At 39.9% G+C, this 25,794-nt stretch overlaps 1 long non-coding RNA gene across 1 annotated transcript in view; it reads left to right on the top strand.

The window, feature by feature from the left end:
• The window catches only part of LOC129145161 (uncharacterized), a 105,036-nt gene that overhangs the window by 54,648 nt on the left and 24,594 nt on the right, over positions 1-25,794 (top strand). The window contains exon 3 of the long non-coding RNA XR_008550315.1: positions 15,527-15,662. This is a non-coding gene — a long non-coding RNA (uncharacterized LOC129145161). The remainder of the gene's footprint in view (positions 1-15,526; positions 15,663-25,794) is intronic.

The following is a 25,794-nucleotide window of genomic DNA, read 5'->3' as shown; positions in this document are numbered from 1 at the left end:
ACTTCTCTGTGTGGCACCTTCCTGCAAAATTTATAATTTTGAAAGATAAAACTAAAGATATGTCTATATCGTGGTATAGGTTTCATATCTGCTGCTGCTAAACTGTTGTTGGCTTATATATCTTTGCTAAGAGCATTACAGGCTGAGATATATATATAATGATAGAATCTTTTATTTATCTTTAAGCATTTATAAGGATGCTTTCAAAATTTTTAGTATCCCACAGATGCACCCAGTACATTGCTGTACTGCCTACTTAGCACACACACACACGGACACACACACACACACGCACGCACACACACACATACACACACACACACACACACTGTTTTGTTGAGCTGCTTGCACACAGGAAAACCACACATTTTTATACAGTTCACTCCCTCATAAACAAACACACCCACACAGACACATGGGAACAATATGCAGTCAAACACATACAAAGAGATTTGCAAATGTACTCACAAATAAATCTGTAAAAAATGGAAAAATTACATGTTCATTCACACTTCTCTGCTTCCCTCTCTCTAGTTCCTCCCCCTCCTTTCTTCCATTCTCTCTTTCTCTCTCTCATCAAGCCTTTAAACAAATAAGTTTTTCAAGTTGAGAAACTGAGCAGAACAGCAAAACCCTGTGGATTGAAAGTACAAAGGTTGGAGGAAAATGAAGTCTCTTTATAAGTCATTTCCCTGATCACTTCACACGTGCTACCAGGCTCTCATTTATAAAATTCATGCTTTTAGAAGAAACGGTTCACTCTAGACCCTAAAAAATTCTTCCCAAATGCTCAAATCTGCAACCTCTTCTCCAACATGATAGTTATCCAAACACACATTTTGCTTTTTCTTTTGTTGGTGCCTCTTCAATCCCTTCCTCTTAAATGGTGATCGTGGACAATCACAGGAAAGAAAATTCTAAGGGGATGGATCTTAAATTCACTTTAACAATATCCTTTAAGAAGCACCCTCTATGATCCTTAGAGAGAATATTACATATAACTGAGCAATCACATCTAACATCAGAGGACCTTGAGAGAAACAGATCCAGATACAATAATTCAGTGTGATGTGCTATTTACTTTCAAAGAGTTGCAATAAAAATATAATAGGGAGCAAAGAGAAGGCAGGAAGGTCTTTACAGAATAGGAGCTTCAAAACTTAATCTTAGAGAACCTGCAGCTGGTACCAGCAGAGAGGAATTAGCAGAGTTTTCTAAGCAGAGTAAACAACATATGTCCAGGCACACAAGAATGAAATGCAGGCGTGCCCAGGCCACATGGAGCAGCTGGCTGGGGCTGGAGTGGGGCTTTTTGAGGGGTGGTGAGGGGTGAGATTAGTGGGGAGAAGACTGGAACCAGGGGAGTTGAGCTTGGAGCTGCACTCAGTGCACATCTGGGGCCTTGTGGATTCGGGTCATCTGATCAGATTTTAGTTTAAGAAAAATATCACTTCAGTGAAGAAGATGGAGAGCCCAAAGGCAAGGAGAAGAGTTAGATTATTGCAACAATGCTTGAGCCAGAGAAGGACATAATGTTAAGGCAGCGGCCGCTTAGCTGGATGCCTATGTCTGCGACAGACCTCTGTCATTCCTCGTCGCTCCATCCTCTGCTTCCTGCCTGTCCTTTTATTAGTGTCTTAAAGAGTTTATCTCATAATTGCTCATGAAATACATTGTCTCTTTGACACCTAGACTCTTTCAACATCACCCATCCCCTACCAATCATTTTAGGACTAATTTGGTCAGTCTGTTCTATGCCTAAAATAATTAACTGCTATTCCCTTGCCTTTAAGTACAAACCCATCAGCAACAGCGTTAGAAAGACCCCACCTACCTCTCCAGCCTCATTCCTAACTACTTCCCCTCCAATTATAGCAGTCGTCTCACGAATGCCATGCAGGCTCCTGCTTCTGTATGTTACATGTACTGTGTCTTCGGTGTACAGTGTCACACTTTTATTTGTCTGTCCAAAAGTTCACCCTTCAAGACTGAGAGCATGCATCACCACCACAGTTTAGCTCGATTCAACACAGCTCTGTCGAATATGCATAGTAATTAGGGATTGCGACCAGAAAAAAAAAAAAACAGATGCCTCCTCTCCTCTCCTCCCAGAGGACCCTGCATATGTCTCTATTGAGGAGGTTCTTTTATTGAATTCCACCTGCTATTTATATGTGCTGTAGCTCAGGCCTCACACGCTCTCTAGTTTCAAGAGCTGGGTTTCAGGCCTCCTGGTGGCACAAGGGGTTAAGCACTGCAATATGAAGCAATCCGCAGCCTCTGCTACAGGAGTTGGATCCCCAGCCAGGCAGGAGCAACCCAAATGGCACAGCAGACCTCTCCTATCTTGCCTGCTACTCCCCTCAGCAGTGTATTTCAGTCAGTCTGCCTGTTCTGTTCCCCACTCTGTCTCTGGTGGATCCTCTCACCCTCCACACCTCTGGCCTCTACCCCAGTTCTTGTATGTATAAATAAACAAATTTTTAGGAAAAATAAAGTGCTGTAAAATTTCTTTTGAGAAATGCCTTTACAGATAATCTACAGGCATGTGGAAAAATGTTCATCATCACTTATTATCAGGAAAATGCATATATAAATCAGAATGAGATGCCATCTCACACCTGTGAGAATGACTTATCTCCCAAATTCCAGAAACAGCAGGTACTAGCAAGGATGTGGAGGAGAGGAACCTTCATACACTGTTGGCGGAAATACAGACTGGTCCAGCCCCCAAGGGAAGCAGTGTGGCGGTTTCTCAAAAGACTAAAAATGATCTACCATATGATCCAGCGATTCTGCTCCTAGGTATATACCCACAGAGCACAAAAACACTAATTTAAAAGGAAATCTGCACTCCCATGTTCATTGCAGTACTGTTCATAATGGCCAAGATAATACTACTCAGATATAAAAAATGCAAAGACTTGCATTTTGTGACAATGTGGATAGAACTGGAGGGGGAATTCTGCTAAGTGAAATAAATCAGAAGGAGAAAGACAAATATGGAATGATTTCACTCACATGTGGAGTATAGAGGACCAGGGTGGATTACGATGGCAGCCCCGGAGGTGGGTGTGGTGTGGTGACATACATCTGAGTCATACACAGTGAGGTAAACCAATATTACCTTAATCAAAAATACTAACTTTTAAAAAAGGAACGTTGGAAATTAAGAAGGGTCAAAGCTCTCCTCTGAGCTAAGGTGGGACATATCTTAATATGCCTTGATAACATTAAATCCATTCAGTGTATAAAATTTGGAACCAGGAATAAATAAATGTGAACAGCTGGCTGTTTGGAGTAGAGACTTTGAAGCCTTCAGCACTGCTTCCCCATATGTGTCCAGTGTCATTACCTGGAATTTCGTGATAAAATTTTTGTTCATATATTTTTTCTTATTAAAATTCATATAGCCTAAGGATGGACTAAGAGTGATAACAGAATCGTAGGGTATTAGAGATCAGCTAGTCCAATGCGCCTTTATTTCTCTTTCTTTTCTTTTTTAACCTTAGAACTGTTCATTCAGATTAAAGCTTACTGCTAAAGTTCAGTGTGAGTGAAGGGGAAAAGCAAAACTGCTTTAGCTTGTAGCAGCAGCAAAGCAAAGTACCTTTCGGTTCAGGGAGATCAGTTTTTCAAAACATTATTCTCTTTGAACACTTTCGCATGAAGAAGGACTTTTTTGCAGATTCCTCTTTCCTCTAGATGTGGTTGGGGAAAATGATGATTGCACTTCTGAATCAAAGCTGCAAGGAAGTCCCTCCACACCCCAATATCAGCTTTGTCATGCTTGGGAACCTAGGAACTGGGATCCCTCATTTAGACTATTTCTTCTTCCCACACCATTCATTTTCCTTGTTTGGTTTTTACTCATCCATTTCCCTTACTAGATCCTACCTTTATCATCCATATTCTAATTTATCGATTTGATGTTCCCACTCACACTGCTCATCATATCACGCATCATGCTTTTCATAGCTTAGGTGATTAAAAATGTTAAATAAATAGACTTTACAGAATTCAACACAGTCACATGAAAATGAAGCAGTATTCTCTATTTTTAAAATATAAGAGCAACGCTCAGCTCCTGGCACACACTGGAGATCTGATACATATATGGCTTTTGAATGCATGATGGATAAATGAGTAAATGAACCAGGAGGTAATGCATGTATACGCACCCTGTTCACCAGAAGCTACTTCATAAATACGAGTTCTTATACTGGCTATGTGGTTATTTTTTAGCTCCCCCAGTCTGTTTCACAGTCTGTTTTGGCAAATGCAAGTAAAGCCCAAGAGAAAATCTGTGGCATGGGCCTCGGGGGATGCTGGGAAGGTAGTCAGAGAGAAAGATAAATCTAATAAGGGGGTGTCCAGAACCCAGGGGTGTCCAGAACCTGGGGGTGTGAAACAGAGATCTCCGTGACTACTAACAATCCAGTTCTCACCCTTGAATTTCCAGTGATCAGCAGTAAGCAAACATGCATGTTTTAAACAGCTCATAAATTTTCCTGGAGCCTGGGTACTGAGTAAGTCCAAGGAAAGTGGTAATGGTGGAAACAGAATCCCCTCTCTGGAAGTTGCTCCTTTCTGTGCCTGCTTTTGCCCTGTTAGCTGCTAACACATACACACCAGCTGCCTCGATGAGGCTCAGATTCCAGAAAAACATGGCAAGTGGAGGACAGAGACCAGGGATGGCTTCCTGTCACCCCCAAATTTCCCAAGTTGGAAGCCTCAGGAGGTGATGCAATGTCCTCATGTTGGAGATCTGTCCTGGGGCTGGCAAACCACAAGAACAGGGTTTGCAGACTGAAAGAACAGACCAGAATTATTCAGCGCCTGCCCAGTTACCCAAAAAGTCAAAAAGGAGAAAACCACAAAGAAAGTCTGTAATCAACTTGACTTGGAATCTAACCTGGACTCACATTAGGTGGATTTCTTTTACGGCATTTTGATGAGGAGGGAAACACTAAACTTCATTTCCAACAAAATCCTGGTTTGTGTTTGTTTGCAGGTCTGTATTTCTCAGGGGAATGAATGTAAAGCTGGGAGGTGACCCTCTAGGCAGAGGCAGACCTCTCCCTTCTATGGCTGCCTGGGCCATGCATTTCTGTTAGTAGCTCAATGTGATTTGGATCATCTTAATACGCCTGGCCTAGATGGAAGCAGCTAAACGCACTTTAACCTTTACCGACATTCATAGTCACTAACAGGCAGTTTGCATTCAATACGTATTGTGTCGGTAAAATTTTTATATTGATTTCATTGATTTATTTAACAAAGCTATTGTCAGTGTGTGAGTTTCCCTCAGTATGGACTTAAAGAGTTTAGGCTTGTGCTAGGAGAGCATCAGATTAAAAGTAGGTGGGTGAGCTCATGTGCTATGCTCTTTGATATTCCATGTTGAATTGACCCAGATTGAGGCAAGTTCCTCCTCTTTGGTCAGTCATCTCTGACCAAGGGGTAGGTCAAAGAGGTATAAATGTGGCCTGAAGTAGGAGCTAGGAATACTTTACAGAGGAGAGTGGAGGCCTGAACATTCATGCAGTGTCCTCAGCTGAAGCGTGTGTGTGTGTATGCACGTGTGTGCATGTGCACCTGTATAAAATACTATTTTTTAATGCTTTACTAAATCTCCAAATGAAATCAACTTTCCCCCTGCTCTCTGTTTCTGTATTGTCTGTATCCACTTTTAGTAGATGTGAAAATTGCATTGCGAGCATTTATTTACAGATTAGTGTCTTATAATATAATGTGATCTCAACAACGAATTCATCTGTACCCCTTGTTCCTAGCATATTGCATTTGACATACAAATAGGACGGGTTCTTTTTTTCAAATTGCTTATAATCTGCTGGGAAGGTCAGATTGGAGATATAGATTAGATAGATAGACAGACATATACATATACACATATATTTGGATAGATATAATTTAGCATTTATATATAATTTATCATTTATATACATCATTTATCATTTATATATATGTATATATATAATTTTAAATATCATGCAAGTGAATTCAGGTTTCAGAACTAGACTTCAGAAAAAAGGTCAATTCAGATTTGCTTAATCGAGGAAGGGAAGCAGCCTTTAATCTCGGTTTGTAAGGAAGGGTAGGATTTCAACAGACTTGGAACCCTCTGAGTCTGTACCATGATCCCTTTATTTTAGCCAAGGAAACAGCTCTCCTGAGGTGTGTCCCGGCCTGCTCTGAAGGCCCCTCTATTGAGGCCATGTAACCAGTAGGAGAAACTGAGTGTTCATTAAGGGCGAGTTAGACCAGCCACCTTTCTCTAAACCCCCTGTTGAGAATCACCTTTATTTGCTGTTGCATTAAAGTGATCTTGTCAGGTTGTTTAGGTTTTCACTGCGACTGATCTTTACAGTTGTGTTTTTGGGCAGGAAATGGCTGGACCCCACCCTGAGCGCTCTGTCTTTTTTAACAAAAAGCAAAATCCATCATCCTAACAATGAATCTCTTTTCTAGGTTTAAAGAACACTTAAAAACAGAAAATCCATATAAGAAACTTAAGAAATGCTGCTTGCAAAAATCTGACTTTCCTGAAAATTAGTCATAAGCAAAACAACCCAGTTTAGCCTTCAGTTCAAGAAATTAACGGAAAGCTTTATATTTATGAACAAGCAAAATTGGGACGATACTCTGTTCTGTGAAACTGAATTCAGGATGAAAAGCAAATAGGACTTTCATGCCTTAAGACATGGATATTCTTGATCGATAAGAGGCATTTAGATAACACAAGGATTGCTGCAATTCTGTGAAGAAAATTAAATAGAAATGTCTTTTCATTCATATCACTATGACTGTATATTGTAGCATTCTGATTGGATGTGGCCTGGAAAGTAGGCTCACACATTGATGCAAGTTTCTTGCAGAAAGTGAAGATATAATATCTGAGAATTCAGTTCTATTGTATATTTATATATATGTCACTTGTCTTCCTAAGAACTTTCTTAGGCTCTTAAATAGATGATTCCTCTTTCTCACATGCCTACCCTTAGGAGACTAAGAAAAGAAATAATCCAGTGTGAGAAAAATAAAAAATCCTCCCATTGAGAAATCATAATTTTAGGAAAGTAAAAAAAATTCACATTTCAAGAAAGTGCATAACTTGTCACCATGTATTTTGGGGGTGAAATTAATCTTTAGTGGTTCTTTAATCGAGTATTTTACCTCCTGGTAGTAGCATGACCTCTAAGGAGATTTAATTGCCAAAATACTTTGACTATTTTATTTCCACTGCCTTTGGGATGAACATATAAAGCAGAATGTGAATTTGACTTCAAATCAAGAAAATAAAAACAAAGTAGTCTTTCTATACCATTATAAGAGGTGGTTGCCCAAATATCCCAGTGATATATAATGTGATAAAAGAATATTTAGTCAGTGGAATATGAATGTATAAAGAAGTTTGCTTGGTAAGATTCAGTGAAAGTAAGTCATAAAAAAATTACTGTAGGCAAGACCATGTGGAAGATGTAGGAAATTTTTGTAAAAACACCAGTTTTTTTTTTTTTTACAATTTGCAAGCAAATTGCTTTAAAAGTGCCCTTAAATTCTCACTGCACATTGTAGAAAGTATAAAGGGAAATGCTTTTTGGTGACTCTAAACTCATACTCAGGAATTCCAGCTTCAGGAAAAGACCTTGGCCCTGCCTCAAAAGATTGGCATGTAAATGGTCATTAATATGTTTGAAGTAAAATGCATAAATTACGTGTGTATCATTCTTTTACTGCTCCTCACTATAGCTGATTTTTTTTTTTTTTTGACTAACAGATTGCCTACTGGTCCCAATTTCCCTGGATAAACACAACTTAGTGAACTATTTTATGTAACACTTGCTAAAGTTGGGGATGTTCTTCTCTTTCAAGGTAAAAGAACAAAAGGTCACTCTGAAGCAGTGAGGTATCTATGCCTCAAATTCAATATAAAACAATCTTTTAGAACTTTTTCTGGCAAAAAGAACACTGAACAAGAGGAACCAAGTGATACACATTAACTTTTCCCACTGTCTCAACTGTCTTCCACTTAAGATAAAGACATCCCCGTACCTCTGGCCTGCACCCCGGTTTTTTTTTTTAAGATTTATTTTTATTTATTTATACAAGCACTGGACACAGTCAGAAGCACGGGAGGGTGAGAGAATTCACCAGAGCCAGAGCGGGGAACAGAACAGGCAGACTGACGAAATACACTGCTGAGGGGAGCAGCGGGCTCAGCAGGAGAGGTCTGTCACACCATGTGGGACCCTTGCCAGTGACTGGGGATCGAACCGGTGCTGCAGAGGCTGTGGGCAGCTTCTCAGCCCAGCGCTCAACCGCTGCGCCACCAGGGGAGGCCTCTGTTCCCCAGTTCTGGGTGCATAAATAAATCTTAAAAAAAAGATATCCCTGAACCTTAAAATTCCTTTCCCTTTCCTCACTCCCTCTCATCCCCCATCTTCTGTCATCTATACCTTTTATGTTGAAAATGTATTAAAATTTGCACTCTGATCTATAAATATTAAGTATTTGGTAATTTACCTTTAAAGACCAACAAATAATATTATTATGAGCATGTTACTAATTCTCCCTGTAACTGTAGGGTTGAAGATTTACAAGTAAAAATATAGGACAGATTTGAATTTAAGATGAGCAACAAATGCTTTTTTAGTATATGTATGTTCCATGCGATATTTGGTATATACTTATACAAAAAGATTGTTGCTGATCCAAAATACAAAATTGGCTGGTATCTTGTATTTTATTAGTAAACTTTCAAGCATTGTTCTGTGGGAGGACTGTATTTTCATCATGGACCCAAAACTATGATTTCTGGGCCAATATTTTGTTGAATATTCCTGCATTCAAAGTCAAATAGCTCATCTTAACACCATCAATTATTTCAGTCCCAGTAATTTGTTTGTTTTACCTGTTGCTTTTTTTTTTTTTTTAAGATTTCTTATTTCAAATCAATCCAAGTAAGATAGCTTTGTTCAGGACATAGTACTATCATATTCTTAATTTCATTGGCATTCTGAAATCATGTAATAGGTTTGGTGATGCCTTAAAAATGACCACTTGTGTTTTTTCACAGGCATACATAAAACTAACTGCATGTAAAATAGTGTTCTAGGGGCCTCCCTGGTGGCACAGGAGGTTGAGCACCGCACTGTGAAGCTGCCCGCAGTCTCTGCAGCGCAGGTTCGATCCCAGCCAGCCTGCGAGAATCCCACATGGCGCAACAGACCTCTCCTGACTCACCCGCTGCTCCCCTCAGCAGTGTATTTCTTCAGTCTGCCTGTTCTGTTCCCCGCTCTGTCTCTGGTGAATCCTCTCACCCTGTCATGCATCTGGCCTGTACTCCAGTTCTTTTTTTTTTTTTTTTTAATTTTTTTGTAGATTTATTTATTTATCTTTATTTTTTAAATTAATATTTTATTTTATATCATTCTTACATCATTTTTCATTTTTTCACAATGTATTGTACCCCAGTTCTTGTATAAAAATAAATAAATCTTTTTAAATTTTTTTTACATAGTACTCTTTATATTTATCTTAGCAGCTCCTTTATCTAGCAATAAAATAGAAAAAATAAATCTTAAAAAAAATAGTGTTCTACACACATTATCTCTAATAATCACCTCTCTGCTTAAAATCCTGATTTGGCTTCCCATTTCACTGCAGGCAAAGTGCAGAATGCACTAAGAGATCCACAAAACTATGCGAGGGGGGGGGTCTATTTCTCCTTCTTTATCCCACCTGGCAGTACAATTTTCATTCTGTTCCTGTTTGATATTCTTTTTTTGTTGTTATTCCTACAAACTCCATTATTCCTCAACACCATCAGATTGTTCCCTCTGCCCAAAATTCTCCCACCCTATTGCTTCTCTCCTGCTCTTCACTCCACTGATTGCACTCATTTTTCATTCTCAGCCTAAACACTACTACCTCAGAGATCATTTTTCCTCCATGTCTCGTATATGTATTTATTTGTGTGATTATTAATGTCTGACCTCCTCAACAGGCTGTAAGCCTCATGAAGCCAAGATCCATGTCTGCTTAGACCTACTTCTTAGCTGGGTGTCTCGCGGAGAATAAACAGAAATATTTGTTAAATGAACAGCTAATTGGCCGAATAAATGAAGAATGGTTATAGGGGAAGAGTAATATTGTTTTCATCACCATTTTGCAAATTAGGAAAACTAAGTTTTGGAGAAATTACATAACTTGTTTACTTAGCTCATGAGTCAGAATTGAAATCCACATCTGAACATTATCTCTTGTTAAAATTACTTCTACTTTCTAAAGTCCCTTCATGTTGCAACCCGCAGGATTATGTGATCTATAGTCTTCATAAGACTAGAGGCAGGAAAAGTAGTGAGATTAGTTGGTTTTCATAGGACTATTTTCTTCAGACATCAAGCTATGTGTCTTGGAGGAGATGTGGAGCATGGGGACTGCTTGTGGTTTGGTGCAAGGGAGGGGCAGACCGAGCCACACAGCCCCTGAGACAGCACCTGGGACAGAAGAGAGTCTTCTGCCCACACACTGAGAATCTGGCTTCCAGATGGGTCTTGGGCACACAGTTGTTTTTGTAATTCCCCACCCTCCTTTCAGAGGAATTTAAGGATGGGCTTTGTGCTGCTCTGCCTCCTTTTTCCTGCTTTAACCCCACCCTCTCTTTCTCTTCCACAAACAGTAACCAACAGTGATAGGCCTTGCCTGTTTGGGGAATCATAAGGGGAAATGCAATCTCACCGATTTATTCACCTTCGGCTCAATACCTGAGGGTTTCCGCAGCTTTGGGGCAGAGTCTGATCTGTTGAGTTGTGGCAATAGTAGCTCAATTTATCTGTGCAGACCGTCTAGAAATTCTTTGTGTGGAACTATGCTTATCTGCTCAGTGATCTACATTCTCTAGGCAACCCCAGAGGATTCGAGGCTGCCCATTTCTGTTATGACAGGACAAGGGACTATTGTCTTGTTGGCAAAAGAAAAAAAAAAAACCAAAAACCAAAAAACAAACAAACAAAAAAACCACTGTCTGACTTAAGGATTGTGTCTCTAGATATTTTGTGGTCTTCTGTTCAGGTTTTTCAAGAATTAGCAAAAGATTTTCATAACTTTTTCAAAAGGCTTTTGAGAGCAATTTTAGGTACATAATGACATTGAACAGTATGTCCAGGGATGTCCCATGGATGACAGTCCACATGCGTGGACTCCCCCACTAGCAGAACCGCCACCAGTGTGGAGTGTTTGTTGCAGCTGAGGAAGCAACATTCACACGTCATCCCTCAGAGTCTATGTCTACTTTAGGATTCACTCGTACTGTACTCTCTGTAGATTTAGACAAATGTATGATAACATATAGCTACCACTGTATCATCCTCAGAGGAATCTCACTGCCTAAAAATCTTCTATGCTCTGCCTGTTTATCCCTCCGTCCCCAGTGTCTTTTTCCAAAGGAAAACTGCAGACATTTTCAGAAATGGTAAAGTGTAGGATGGCCAGAGTCTGTCTTCTATTATCATTCTTATTCTTCAGAGCACATACCTGGGCTAGATGAGGATAGCTCCATAAATGAATCCAGGTCCATCAAAAAATACATTCCAGTCTCTGACCCACATTCTCAGCAGCCGGAGGCTTTGAAGAAGACACCGGCCACCACCTTCCCCATTATGTGCAGGTGTGGGGAGAATGACTTTGAAAAGGTCAAAGGAAGGTTGTAGCAAAGATAGTTTTTGTAGCACTGATGTCTAGTCTTTGTCTTAACTCTAACTTTTCAAGTTAAAAATTCCAGAGCTTCAATCATGAGTAGAAGAATATGAAGAGTGAATTATTATCCCCACATGTTTATAAATTAATAGAGGGAGGGATTACATCCTTGTCTTCTTCTCAGCTTCACTGTTCTGATAGATTCATTGTAATAAATACTCAGTGTTTTTCCGTGAGAAAAGATAATATATCCTTGCCCTGTTGATATTAGACTTTGACTATATTGCTTGCTGTGTCCAATTAAGTTTCAGCACAAGAGGTTTGTGCCACTCCTGAGCCAAATTTTGAGAGCCCGTTACACAATGTTTTTTTCTCTTCTTCAAGACTAAGAATATTCCTGAAAAGTATTGTTCTTTATGCCCGGACCTTGGGAAGAAGTTGAGGTGGAGCAAAGCCACGGGTGATATGAAGTGGATATGGTTTGAGCAAGGAATAGATACCTGTCATAAGTGAGATTTGGGAGTTTCTTGCCACCACAGCATAATTCAGTTCATAGTCCCTGATCCCACAGATCTCCCTGAGCTTGGTCTAAATGTAGGTGCAATTCTATCTGTTTTCAAGAGATCACACAGCACTCATAAACATGAAAGCGCCAAATCAAAAGATACTGAAGGTGACTTTGCTGCTCCTATAAATGGCAGTATCTGTGGCATATGAGAGTTCTTAAGAGTTTCCTGTTTTAGAGTTGAATAGTATGCAACTAGTATGATTTCTAGATACATCACCAGTTCCTGTGCTAATATATTCCTTCTTTCATTTTTCCAAGCTAGATTGCCAGGAAATTGTCCTACCTCGTAGTTTGTCAGCAAAAGGAGGGAGTAACACACAGGAATCAGAATTGCAAGCAGGCACATGATAGAATAAACCTAGGTTGGAATAAGTTTTAAGGTTTTCCTGGAATATTGTGCTCTGTGGATAGAGGATAATTGCAGAATCAGGTATACTCCAGTCTCAAAGAAAGGGCATTTCAGCAGGGACACAAATATATCCAGGGATAGCAAATACTTTTCTATTATATTTCCATCATGACCTAAATCGAAAGGAAAGTCAGTGAAATAGAAAAAAGACCCTGAAAACTGGTGGGGTTCATAATCTGCATAGGAGGATAAGTAAACAGAACAGTTAAAGAGATACCTTTGAGATATAACACACATACAGAGAAACCCTTTTTTCAGGATATGGCAGGATAGAGATTTTCACAAACTTAGTATACTTAGGTGATACTGAGTACCCCATCAACCAGCAAGCAGCAGCTGGCCCCCAGAAACCATCCACATGATTCTTTCCAACTTTCTTCCAAAGGTAACCGTTATCTTGACTTTGATAGCATAAATTAGTACTTGCCTGGTTTTAAACTGTATTTTAATGGCCTCTACACAGAATGTATTCTTTCATGTTTGTCTGCTTTGGCCCACTGTTTTGCAAGTTTGCTTCACTTATACTGTTCAATGTAGATGTGGAGTTTTCATTCTCATTGCTGTGTAGTGCATCATTGTGTAACAATACTGTACTTCTTTGCTCAATCCACTGTTGATGAGTACTTAGTAGTTTCATGTTTGAGGTTTTTGTAAATAATATTGATCTGAAAATCCTAGTACATGTTGGACGTGAACAAATATTATTATTTATATTGTATAATGTGTAGGATTGTAATTGCTGGACCGTAGGTGCAGGTGGTAGTTGTGTGTTGTCTTCTTGTGTTGAGAACTTAAGAGTATATCTGGGATTAGAAAAATGATAAGATTGTTAATGTTTTCCATGGGAAAGGATAGAAATGGTATAGAAATGGTATGCATTCCTAGAATTTGGCATCCCCACTACTGGACAATAGTAGAATCATGAAGATAATAATAAGTGTTGATGAGCTGTGGAAAAATTTCAACATTAACACAAGGAATGAAAGTGAGAAAAACAGTTTTCAAAGTGTTAAACCTGCATCTACCAAATGATCCAGCAATTCAAATCCCCAAAGAATTGAAAACATTTTCACACAAAAACATCAAAGTTCACAGAAACTCTGTTTTGTAATAGCTAAAAAGGTAGGAAAAAACCCACAAATGTCCATGAACTGATGAATGAATATATAAAATGTGGTATATCTATACAGTGGAATAGAATTTGGCCATAAAAAGTCTCAAACACTGACAGATGCTACAGGAATGAACCTTAAAGACATCACACTAGTGAAAGAAGTCAGTGACAAAAGACCATATATTATATGATTCAATTTATATGAAGTATCCAGACAAGGCAAATCTATTGAGGTAGAAAGAAGGGTCTTTGGCTAGGGCTGGGGTTGGATAGAGGAGGAAATGTGGACTGACAGCAAAGGTTTTTTTTCAGGGCAAGGCCTTATTCTAAATTTAATGGCCATGTTTGGCCAACTCTGAATATTCTAAAACCACTGAATTGTATTTACGTAAATGACTCTTAGAGTATATGATCTAGCTCTCAAAAATTCAGGTTTTTTTTTTTAATGGCATTCAGGCCAGAGTTGCAGGGGGTGAGAGGATTTACCAGAGACAGAGTGGGGAGCAGAACAGTTGTATCTACTGAAATACACTGCTGAGGGGAGCAGCGGGGCAGACAGGAGAGGTCTGCTTTGCCATGTGGGTCAGTTCCCTGGCCGGAGATCAAACTCAGGCCACAGTGGTGATAGAGCTGAGACTTAACCCTTGTGCCACCAGGGAGGCCCTCAAAATTTCAGTTTTATTTTTTAAATTTACTTAAAAAAAATTAAGTGAAGTGTAATTAGGGTGATGATTGAAGAAGCTGTCAATGCAGAGGAGAAACAAAGAAAAATGCAGTCTCAGATGAAGGTGGAAGCAAGCTCCTCTCGTGCTAGGACCAGGGCTGCTGGAGGCCAACTGTTAGAAGGACAGGGGGTAGTTCAGCAAGCAGGGCCAAAATACATAGCCCAGAGTGCACAATTTTTGCTGAGTGCAAATCGAATTTTTGCACTAAGCTCTATCTAGGATTTCCCAAAGTCTTAAGAGACTTAAAGATTTTTTTTTTTTAAATAACTTTTCATAAGTAAGCAGTTTCCTGCCCAAATCTGCCAAGGCTGCCTTTTTCCAGATGGCAGGCCGCAGGCTGGATGAGGCTGGTGCTACAGTCTTCAGCGAGGGCCTTCTCTGCCCTTCACCACCTACACATCTTGGGGCCTGCCTATTGTTCCCTGCTCCGCAGCACCATCTCCATTTACCTCAGCTGGTCCCCAACCCGCTCCTCAGGCTGCACAGACCCGGGTTACACTCGGATCTTAATTGGGAGGGGTTTCTGGAAACCCAGGAAAAGTCAGTGTTTCCACCTGCCCCAAGCAGAAACCTACTTCCCCCCTGCCCCAAATTCTTTCTCTTTTTCTTTAGGTCCTTATTTCTTTCATATTTTGGCCTGAGACACCTTGTTAATTTTCAAAGATTAACAGCCCATTTAGCAGAAGAGCGCGGCCCAGGTCGCCCGATGAAGAAATTAATACCAAAACTTCACACTAGGACGAAAATCAAAGCTGTCTGTTTTATGGCTTAGAGTATCTGTGAGTCTTGGGCAGGAGGAAATGGCTATCTCATTAAAAAAAAATGAGAGAGTTAGGCAGAGAGGAAACCAAAAGCTCGTTAAAAGTGGTGGAAAAGTCCTCTTAATTACGCGTTTCCATTCGCTAACAAGAGGCCTTTTGTTATGAGTTCAGGACGCGTTATCCCAAGTCAAACAAACAGAGTTAACGACATTATTTTTGTCTTTTTAGCCAGTGGTGACTCTGGAGTCCAGTTTCAAAATAAAGGTTTCACTGCGGGAAGTCAGTTAGGCCAGTGGATGCAGGCGAAGTGTCACTTTCCAAGATTGATTTGAGAGCTGCTACCAACCTTTCACCTCGCCCCCAGGTACCGGGAAGGTGGGCCAGGCTCTCTGCCAGCCAGTGCCAGGATCTGTGTGTCCTGGCAGAGGCATTTCCAGGCCGCGCTGGGTCAGCCAGGGAGAGCCTGTTGCTGAAACCACCGCCCTGTAAAGCACCAGCTTTCTCTCCTGGAAGATGGAGGTGAACAGCTTCAGGTTTGGTGTTGGTCAGAGGTTACCTGAGGAAAACACCTTCTGGAACTTTAAGAACACCTGAGCTTGTGGATGCTTTATTTGACTTAGTTTTTACCATAACCATGTGTAGTGTGATAGGCTCCACTCTATGCTGGAGAAAATTTTAGAAAGGTTCTATGATTTCATACAAGTAAGAGAGAGCAGGACTCGAACCCAAGCCTCTTTTATAGTCTCTCATGAAAGGTCCTGATTAAAATATGGCCTCTGAGCTCAAAGCCTGTAGGGGAATTGAAGCCAGTTGATAATTAAGCAGAACGTGATTAATGGCCAAGGGGATTGAACGTGCTAAGGGAATTTAAAGAAAAGAGATTTTACTTCTGACTGGAGAGTTATGCCAAGCGGCAGCAGCGTAATATCCAAGAGTATATGTGGAATACCTGGTTCAGATCCCAGTTTTCTTAGTTTCTAAGCTGTGAAAAACAGGACTTGTGATTTCCACTCTCTAAACTGCCTTCAGCTATATCCTGAGGGTTGAGGTACTGCCTCTCTGCCCTTTTAAGCTATAGTGAGGTTCTGAAGAAAAGAAATATTAAATATTAAGAAATATTAAATATTAAACAGTGATCAGTGCCTGGTGAATGGCATTTTAAAAATGAGGCCAAGTTTCATACGAGTGGTAGTAAATCAAGGTTTGAAGGACAACAGCTAAGTTTCAACAGACATGTATGTTTGAAGTATTTCCAATTTAAATATACTGCAATGAAATTGTCATTTTACCGACTGGATTAATTTAAAAATTGTTGGAAGCATACCATTTTCTTTTTATTTTCTTTTTATTGCATTATTTTTATAGAGGCAATGTTGGTTTATAGCACTGTATATGATTTAGGGGTTCAGGATCACACCTCTTCAGGTGTCTGTCAACCGCAACCACCATTTTCTGATATATTTTTAAAGATTTTATTTATTTTTGCATAGAAGAACTGGGGTGCAGGGGTATGTGTGAGAGGATTCACCAGAGACAGAGTGGGGAGCAGAAGAGCCAGATTTACTGAAATACACTGCTGAGGGGAGCAGCGGGTGAGGCAGGAGAGGTCTGCTTTGCCGTGCAGGTCAGCTCCCTAGCCGGGGATCAAACTCACGCCTTTGAAGTGGTAGCGCTGAGACTTAAACCCTAGGCTACCAGAGAGGCCCAACAACCACCATTTTCTAAGAATGTGCACCACAGGAAGTAGATTCTGGGCTGGGTCATGGTGGAGTACTTTATATCCTCACTCTACTCAGCCTGCCAATAACAACTAAAAACCTTATGCAGAAGAAAAATTATCTGACCGAAAGTAATCAGAAACTGAGAGGGTTCTGATTCTTGAAGGAAGTGGGCCACACTGGGTTAAGATTCACATTGATCAGGTTTTTTTTTGAAGGTAATCCAAAATCGAAGTGGTTTCAAAGGGGAAAGCCTGAAGCAGAAAGCTCAGTGGCCTGAGGAGACAGAGAGCAGAAGAGAATCTGTGATTATAGATGAGGGTCCCACCATGGGAGGAACAGCGAGAGAGGTTTGGAGCTTTCCTTTGAAACCACAGAATGACCATACTGTAGGCAGAAAGATAATGTCCCCTGACTAATAACCCTATGAATAAGGGGGAAACTAAATTAGACCAGCGTTTATAAAGTGTAAAATCAAACTATCCTAACATAGAGGTGATCTGACTTCCAAAAGAAAAAGTACTGAATTCAGTCAGGAAAATAGAACACAATTTATTGTCATGGTATAAAAAGGAATGGAACTTTCCACACCAATGGTTATGTGATTCTGAGTTATTGACAAGGAAGAAACTGGGCATATTCACTAGATGAAGATCAGATCCTTGGTTTTCTTGCTTGTACTTGTCCTTAGTTGGTGCTGAAAAAGTTTTTCTGCTGTGTACTAAGTACTCATTTGGGCAGTTTTTCTTTAGGATAACTTTATCAGGGATTAAATGATACTTCCAGAATCATGTCTGTCTATACCAGGAGGAATATATGGTTTTTGCTTTTTATTCTGACATTGGGATAATTATGCTAAATGATTTTTAAATCTTAAACCAACTTTACATTCCTGGAGTAAGTCTTACTTCATCATGATGTGTTGCCTTCTTTATATTTTGCTTGATTTTTTTTTTTTTTAAATATTAAATTTTATTTTTATATTCCCCCATACAATTGCAAACGCCCCATTCTGACCCCAATCCTTCCCCTCCCGCCCCCCACCCCCCAAAAGTGTCTCTGGTTCATAGTTTTTTGTTGATTTTGATTTTCACTTTCTTATATTCATTTTCCTGGTCCCTTATTTAAGTTTTCTAGATTCCTGCTATGAGTGAGACCATCCGGTATTTTTCTTTTTCTTTTTGGCTTATTTCGCTGAGCATGATCCCTTCCAGTGCCATCCATGTTGCTGCAAATTGCATGTGTTTATCTTTTTTGAAAGCTGAGTAATATTCCATGGTATGTATGTACCACATCTTCTTGATCCAGTCATCTATTTTTGGGCATTTGGGTTGTTTCCAAAGCTTAGCTATTGTAAACAGTGCTGCTATAAACATAGGAGTGCAGGTACTCTTTGGAATTGATGTTTCTGTGTCCTTTGGGTAAATACCTAGGAGTGGAATTGCTGGATCCTATGGAAGCTCTATGTTTAGTAGGTCCAGAAATCTCCACACAGCTCTCCATAGTGGTTGGACCAGTTTGCACTCCCACCAACAGTGCACAAGAGTTCCTTTTTCTCCACATCCTCGCCAACATTTGTTGTTGCTAGTTTTTTTAATATGTGCCATTCTCACTGGTGTGAGATGGTATCTCATGGTAGTTTTGATTTGCATTTCCCTGATGACAAGTGATGTTGAACATTTTTTCATATGTCTGTTGGCCATTTGCATTTCCTCTTCAGAGAAGTTTCTTTTTAGCTCTTCTGCCCATTTTTTGACTGGATTATTTTCTTTGTTGTTGCTGAGTCTCATCAGCTCTTTGCAGATTTTTGTGATCAGTCCTTTATCATTAGTGTTGGGTGCAAAAATGTTCTCCCAGTTGGTAGGGTTTCTCTTTGTTTTTGTTATTGTCTCTTTTGCTGTGCAGAAGCTCTTTAATTTGATGTAGTCCCAGCTGTTTATCTTTCTCTTCACTATCACTGCTTTGGGTGATGTGTCTGTAAAGATGTCTTTGATGTGCAAATCCCGTAGTGTTTCGCCTATATTTCCTTCTATGTATTTTATGGTTTCAGGTCTTATGTCTAGTTCTTTAATCCATTTTGAGTTGATTTTTGTGTATGGTGTGAGGTAGTGGTCAAGCTTCATTCTTTTGCATGTAGCGACCCAGTTTTCCCAGCACCATTTATTGAACAAACTTTCTTTGCTCCAATGCATAGTCTTCGCTCCTTTGTCAAAGATTAGTTGACCATAAATCTGTGGGTTTATTTCTGGATTTTCTATTCGATTCCATTGGTCTGTATGTCTGTTCTTGTTCCAGTACCATGCAGTTTTGATGATTATGGCTTTGTAGTAGAGTTTGAAGTCTGGGAGTTTGATGCCTCCATTTCCTTCTTTTTTTTTCAGTAGAGCTTTGGCTATTCGGGGTTTTTGGTGATTCCATATGAATTTCATCAATAATTGCTCTATTTCTTTGAAGAATGCCATTGAGATTTTGATTGGAATAGCATTGAATCTGTATATTGCTTTTGGTAGGATGGCCATTTTAATAATGTTTATTCTTCCAATCCATGAGCAGGGGATGTCTTTCCATTTCTTTGTGTCTTCTTCTATTTCTTTTAACAGTGTTTCATAGTTTTCTTTGTATAGGTCCTTTACCTCTTTTGTTAGATTTATTCCCAAATATTTGATTTTTTTTGTTTCGATAATAAAAGGGGTGGTTTTTTTGATTTCTTCTTCTTCAGATTTATTGTTTGTGTATAGGAAGGCTACTGACTTTTGCGTGTTGATTTTGTATCCTGCCACTTTACTGAATTGATTGATGAGTTGAATTAGTTTTTCTGTGGAGATTTTGGGGTTCTCTATGTATATTATCATATCATCTGCAAATAGTGATAGTTTGACTTCTTCTTTCCTATTTGGATTCCTTGGATGTCTTTCTCTTGTCTTATTGCTCTGGCTAGGACTTCCAGTATTATATTGAAAAGCAGTGGTGAGAGTGGACATCCTTGTCTTGTTCCAGATCTTAATGGAATTGCTTTCAGCTTTTCACCATTGAGAATGATACTGGCTGTTGGCTTGTCATAGATGGCCTTTATGATGTTGAGGTATGTTCCTTGTATCCCAAGAATTTCAAGGGCTTTTATCATGAATGGGTGTTGCACTTTGTCGAAAGCTTTCTCAGCATCTATTGATATTATCATATGGTTTTATATTTCTTTTTGTTGATGTGTTGGATAACGTTGATTGATTTTCGGATGTTAAACCATCCTTGTGCCCCTGGAATGAATCCAACTTGGTCGTGGTGAATTATCTTATGGATACATTGTTGGATTCTGATAGCTAAAATTTTATTGAGGATTTTTGCATCAGTGTTCATTAGGGAGATTGGCCTATAGTTTTCCTTTTTTGTGTTGTCCTTATTCGGTTTTGGTATTAGTGTAATATTGGCTTCATAGAACGTGTTTGGTATTGTCCCTTCCTTCTCAATTTTTTGGAAGAGTTTGTGAAGGATAGGCACTAATTCGTCTCTGAATGTTTGGTAGAATTCATTTGTAAATCCATCAGGTCCTGGGCTTTTGTTTTTGGGGAGGTTTTTAATTACCATTTCAATTTCGCTGCTTGTAATTGGTCTGTTTAGGTGTTCTATTTCTTCTTTATCTAGCTTTGGGTGATTGTAGAGTTGTAGGGATTTGTCCATCTCCTCTAGATTGTTGAACTTGTTTCCATATAACTGTTCATAGTAGTTACTGATTATTCTTTTGATTTCTGCTGTGTCCGTTGTGATTTCTCCTCTTTCATTTATGATTCTGTGTATTTGTGCTTTCTCCCTTTTTTCCTTTGTGAGCCTGGCTAGGGGTTTGTCTATTTTATTTATTTTTTCAAAGAACCAGCTCTTGGTTTCATTGATCTTTTGGATTGTTTTTTTAGTTTCAATTTCATTTATTTCTGCTTTGGTTTTTATTATTTCTTTTCTTCTACTGGTTCTGGGGTTTTTTTGTTGTTCTTTTTCTAGATCTTTGAGCTTCGAGATTAGGTTGTTTCTTTGAGTTCTTTCTTGTTTCTTGATGTGAGCTTCTATTGCTATATATTTTCCTCTTATTACTGCTTTTGCTGCATCCCATACATTTAGGATATTGGTGTCCTCCTTGTCATTCAATTCAAAGAATTTTTTAATTTCTTCTTTGATCTCCTCGTTAGTCCAGTGGTCTTCCAGTAGTGTGGCTTTTAATCTCCATGAGGTAGGATAGTTCCTTGCCTTCTTTTTATGATTTATTTCTAGTTTGATGCCTTCGTGGTCAGAAAAGATGGTTGGTATGATTTCAATCTTGGTGTATCTGTTGATGTGCTGCACCTCCCCCTGCAGTGACCCTTAGGGCTAATGGCTTGCGCCACGGTCCCTAGGTCCGGCTGGGCAACCTGCCCAGTATGTGATCGATCCTGGAGAATGATCCGTGTGCGCTTGAGAAAAATGTGTACTCCGTTTTTTTTGGGTTTAGTGTTCTATAGATGTCTGTTAAGCCCAAATGCTCTAGGTCCTTATTTAGAGCTTTAGTTTCTTTACTTATTTTTTGTCTTGTTGATCTATCCATTGTTGATAGTGGTGTGTTGAAGTCTCCCACTACATATGTGTTTTCTCTGATGTCTGTTTTCAGAGAGGACAACAGTTGTCTGATATATTTTGGTGCTCTTTCGTTTGGTGAGTATATGTTAATGAGTGTTATTTCTTCTTGAAGTATTGTCCCCTTAATCATAATGTAGTGACCATTGGGGTCTCTTTTTATTTTTTTGAGTTTGAAGTCTGTTTTATCTGATATAAGTATAGCTGTTCCTGCTTTCTTTTTTGGCCCATTTGCTTGTAGGATTGTTTTCCATCCTTTGACTTTGAGCCTATTTTTATCTTTTGTAGCTAAATGTGTTTCCTGGAGACAGCAAAAGGTTGGGTTTTGTTTCTTAATCCAGGCTGCAACTCTGTGTCTTTTTATTGAAGAGTTTAGTCCATTTACATTTAGAGTTAATATTGATATGTTAGCATCTGTATTTGCCATTATGTTTGTCTTTCCTTTGATTTTATTTATTTATTCTTTTAATAACTTTTTTTTTTTTTTTGCTCTTCTTTCGTTGTTATTCGTCCCTCTGAGGTTCTGGCTTTAGGATTCCTTGTAGTATTTTTTGGAGTGGGGGTTTAGTCGCAATGAAATTCCGGAGTTTCTCTTTGTCTGGGAAGGTCCATATTCTTTCTTCATGGAGGAAAGAGAGCTTTGCGGGATAGAGTATTCTTGGTTGGCATCTGTTTTCTTGGAGTCTGTTGACTATGTCCCTCCACTCTCTCCTTGCCCGTAGTGTTTCTTCAGAGAAGTCTGATGTCAGCCTGATTGGTTTTCCTTTGAATGTTATCTGTTTCTTCCCTCTTGTCAGCTTCATTATTTTTTCCTTGTCCTGGATTCTTGGGAGCTTTACTATTATGTGTCTTGCTGTGTTTTTCCTTTCGTCGTGGAAGTTTGGTGTTCTTCTTGCTTCTTGTATATCAATTTTCAGCTCCTTCTTCTCATTTGGGAAGTTCTCTTCAATTATATCCATGGATATTTTCTCTGTTCCTACATCTCTCTCCTCTCCTTCTGGAATTCCTATAACTCTTATATTTCCTTTCCTCATGGAGTCAGATAGTTCCCAAAGTCTTTCTTCATTCTTTTTCCTTCATACATCTCTTTCCTTTTCTGTTTTGGTTCTTTTTATTTCTGTGTCTTCAAGATTACTTATTCGTTCTTCCATTTCATCTATTCTGCTTTCATTGCTTTTCCCAGAGTTCTTTAGTTCCTCCATTAATTCTTTGATCTCCTGCATTTCTCTTACTTCCCTCTTTAGGGACTCAATTTCCTTCTTCTGATCTATCACTTTTTTAATCATGGCAATTTTAAATTCTCTTTCTGGAAGGCTCAGAAGTTCTTCCAAGTTGCTGTCGTTGCAATCTGGGGAGTGGTTTTCTTTTTGTGGTGTGCTTCTTTCCTGAGGCGTTTTTAGGTTGCGTGTGGTTCTTCTACTCCCTACTGTCTGTTTTCTAATTTGTCGTATGCGTTGGGACACTGTGTTGCTCGGACTGACTGACATCTTGGGTGAACTTCTCCGCTCCCCTCTGGCTCTTCCAGGAGCCATCTCTGTCTTCTGGGGGAGCTTTCTGCTGGTTTTAGGCAGTTTTTACTGAAGAAATGTCCCTGTTCTCAAATGGCGAAGCGGGATGCAGTCCCTGCGCCTCCGGTTTCAGGCACACTCTTCTGCGCACCCGGTCTGCCCCGGACGTGGGTGCCTGCTCCCTCTGTGGGCTCAGACTGCTGGTCGGAAGGGGCCTGGCGTGGAATAACTTCCCGGCTGGCCACTGGGTCCTCCAGAAACCTTCTGCCCTTTTCAAGCAGTCTTAAGAAATGTCCTGTTTTATAGGGTGTTAGTGACTTTTTTTTTCCTGGTCGCTAGGTGGCGCCAGAGATCTCTCCTATTGTCCTTGGGGGGCTGTTTTTCGCCTCCCCCCACCCCGTGGGACAGAGAACAGAGCGGGAATGGTAGGGTACACCTCAACAGCTTTGGGGTGCTGTGTCTGCCTTGTGCCCCACCGTCGTGGAGAAACCACGCCCCGAATTTTCATGCCCCGGGTCTCAGTTCAAAGCCCTCAGGTCCAGGACGCGGGCTGTAGCCCAGTTCAGTGGCGCGGGAAGGGCGCCTTTTGCACTGCTCCCGTGCCTGGGCGCCTGGTTCCTGCTCACTCAGGGAGGGACCTTCACCTCAGTGAGGACCTCCGCGCATCTCCCTGCAAGCCTAGGTCGTCTCCCTGCAAGCCTAGGTCGCAGGCGCGGGGACCTGGGCAGCCGCGATCCAGGTCTGCACTTGCTTTTCAAGCTCCCCTAGCGCGCCGCTATCCGCGCCAGCTTACCGGCAGCCCGGGCTGTGTGCGCGTCTCCCGGGGTCTTTGTTCTTCTCTAATGGCGCCCGGAGCCGTTTGCTCGCCGCCGCGGCGAATCCTGCAGGGTTCGCCTCAGCTCCCGTTCACGGGGTGTGGTGGCTGCAATAGTTCCTTTCCACTCACAGTCCCGCTTGCTGCGTAGTTTGTTCTTGTTGGTTGTTTTGGTTTGTTGTTTCCTCCTCTCTGCCGGTCGGAGAGTGCCGCCTCTGTGGGCGGGGGAGGGGAGCAGGGTTCTGCGCTTCCCTCCCTTCTAGTCCTCTTTTATGGCCACTTTCTTCTTCGGGCAGTTCGCTGGCGTCACCCGTTTATCTTCCGTGTCCCACTTCTCACTGGGACCTGCCGCTTTTCCTCCCTATTAACTTTTTTTAATGGGAGATCTTACTCGCAGCGTCTCCTCGCCGCCATGTTGCTCCGCCCCCCCTATTTTGCTTGATTTGATTTGCTTATATTCTGTTAAAATTTTGAGTGTATATTAATGAAGCCTATTGGTCCTTAGTATTCTTATTTGGTTGTGGAAAGACGGTAATACTGAGTTGAATGAATTATTTATTTCAAAGGGTGAGTAATGAGTAAACTGGGAAGTGGTCCCTTCTTCCATACTTTATGAAAGTGATGGCAGGATTGAGTTATTTTTTAAATCAATGGTGACAGAATTTATCAGTTAAGCACATGTGCACCTCTCTGTCTGTCTGTCTGTCTCTCTCTCTCTGTGTATGTGTGTGTAAGAGAGACAGAGAGAGAAGGGGGTGGTATAATTATGAATTCTATGTTAAGTTATAAGACTAGTCAAGATTTCTACATCTTCTAATTATCTATTTTTGATCATTTTATCTTTCACGGACATTTCCTTTAGGTTGTCAACTTTATTGGCATAAAATTGTGTTTAATATTCTTTTATTCCTTCTTTTAGCCCCTCCTAATATTGGTAATGAATTTCTCCCTCTCTCCCTCTCCATTTCTCTCAGAACCCAGCTAATATCCCAGCTAACATTTTATCAATTTTATTGGCCTTTACAAAGATTTTTTTCACTTATTTTCTCAATTTCCATTTTTTTTTGTGTGTGTGCCATTAGTATTCTCTATTATTCTTTTTGTTTCTGTCCTATTTACATTTTTTTAAATTGTTCATGGAGAAATATGGGTTATTTATTTTAAAATATTTTTCTTTATGTAATTTTTCAGTTTCTTTGCTTTAGCTGCATTACACACATTTTTGATATATTGTATTTTGATTATCCTTCATCGCCATATGGTAACTTGTTAGGAAAGAGTTGAAAGTCAAATAGATAGTACTCATTAGATTACTCTCCATCAAAAATCTCATATACTTAATTTCCCAAATGCAAAATATCTTTTTTCCCTCATTCCCCTCACATTCTCTCTCCACAGTCAGCACCAAATTCTCTTTGGCTCTTTTGGAACATATGGTTGGGAGGAGTAGGGTGGGGTAAAAAGGGAGAGAAAGAGCTTTGCTCTTGCATTCCAGCCTTCTGAAGCATTTCTGCCTGGGTCTTTTTTTCAGCTTAAAAAAAAAAAACACATCTGTGTTCAAAATATAGAGGAAAATATTCTGAAGTTGGAGAAACCCACTGTGGAATATGCAGTGATGAAACGAAGTGTAAAATTAAGCAAATTTGATTGCATCTTACCACTGTAGAATTTGGTGACAAAATGAACTAAATCTTTGCCTTTGTTTTGTTCCACATTAACAACAACAAAAAAATCAGTTTAGATGAAAGAAAACATGTGTGAAACGAAACATACATGAATCGAAACAAACTGCGTGTTATAATCATTTAATACCATTAGTATTTTGATTTTTATAATTTCTATTTTCAAAGCAATATTGCT

The sequence above is a fragment of the Talpa occidentalis genome, unplaced genomic scaffold (assembly GCF_014898055.3).
Source record: "Talpa occidentalis isolate TD23 unplaced genomic scaffold, MPIMG_talOcc4v2.1 talOcc4.9, whole genome shotgun sequence".
Classification (NCBI taxonomy): Eukaryota; Metazoa; Chordata; class Mammalia; order Eulipotyphla; family Talpidae; genus Talpa; species Talpa occidentalis.
Note: the sequence above shows the minus strand (reverse complement) of the source record. Positions and strands in the feature narration are given on the sequence as shown.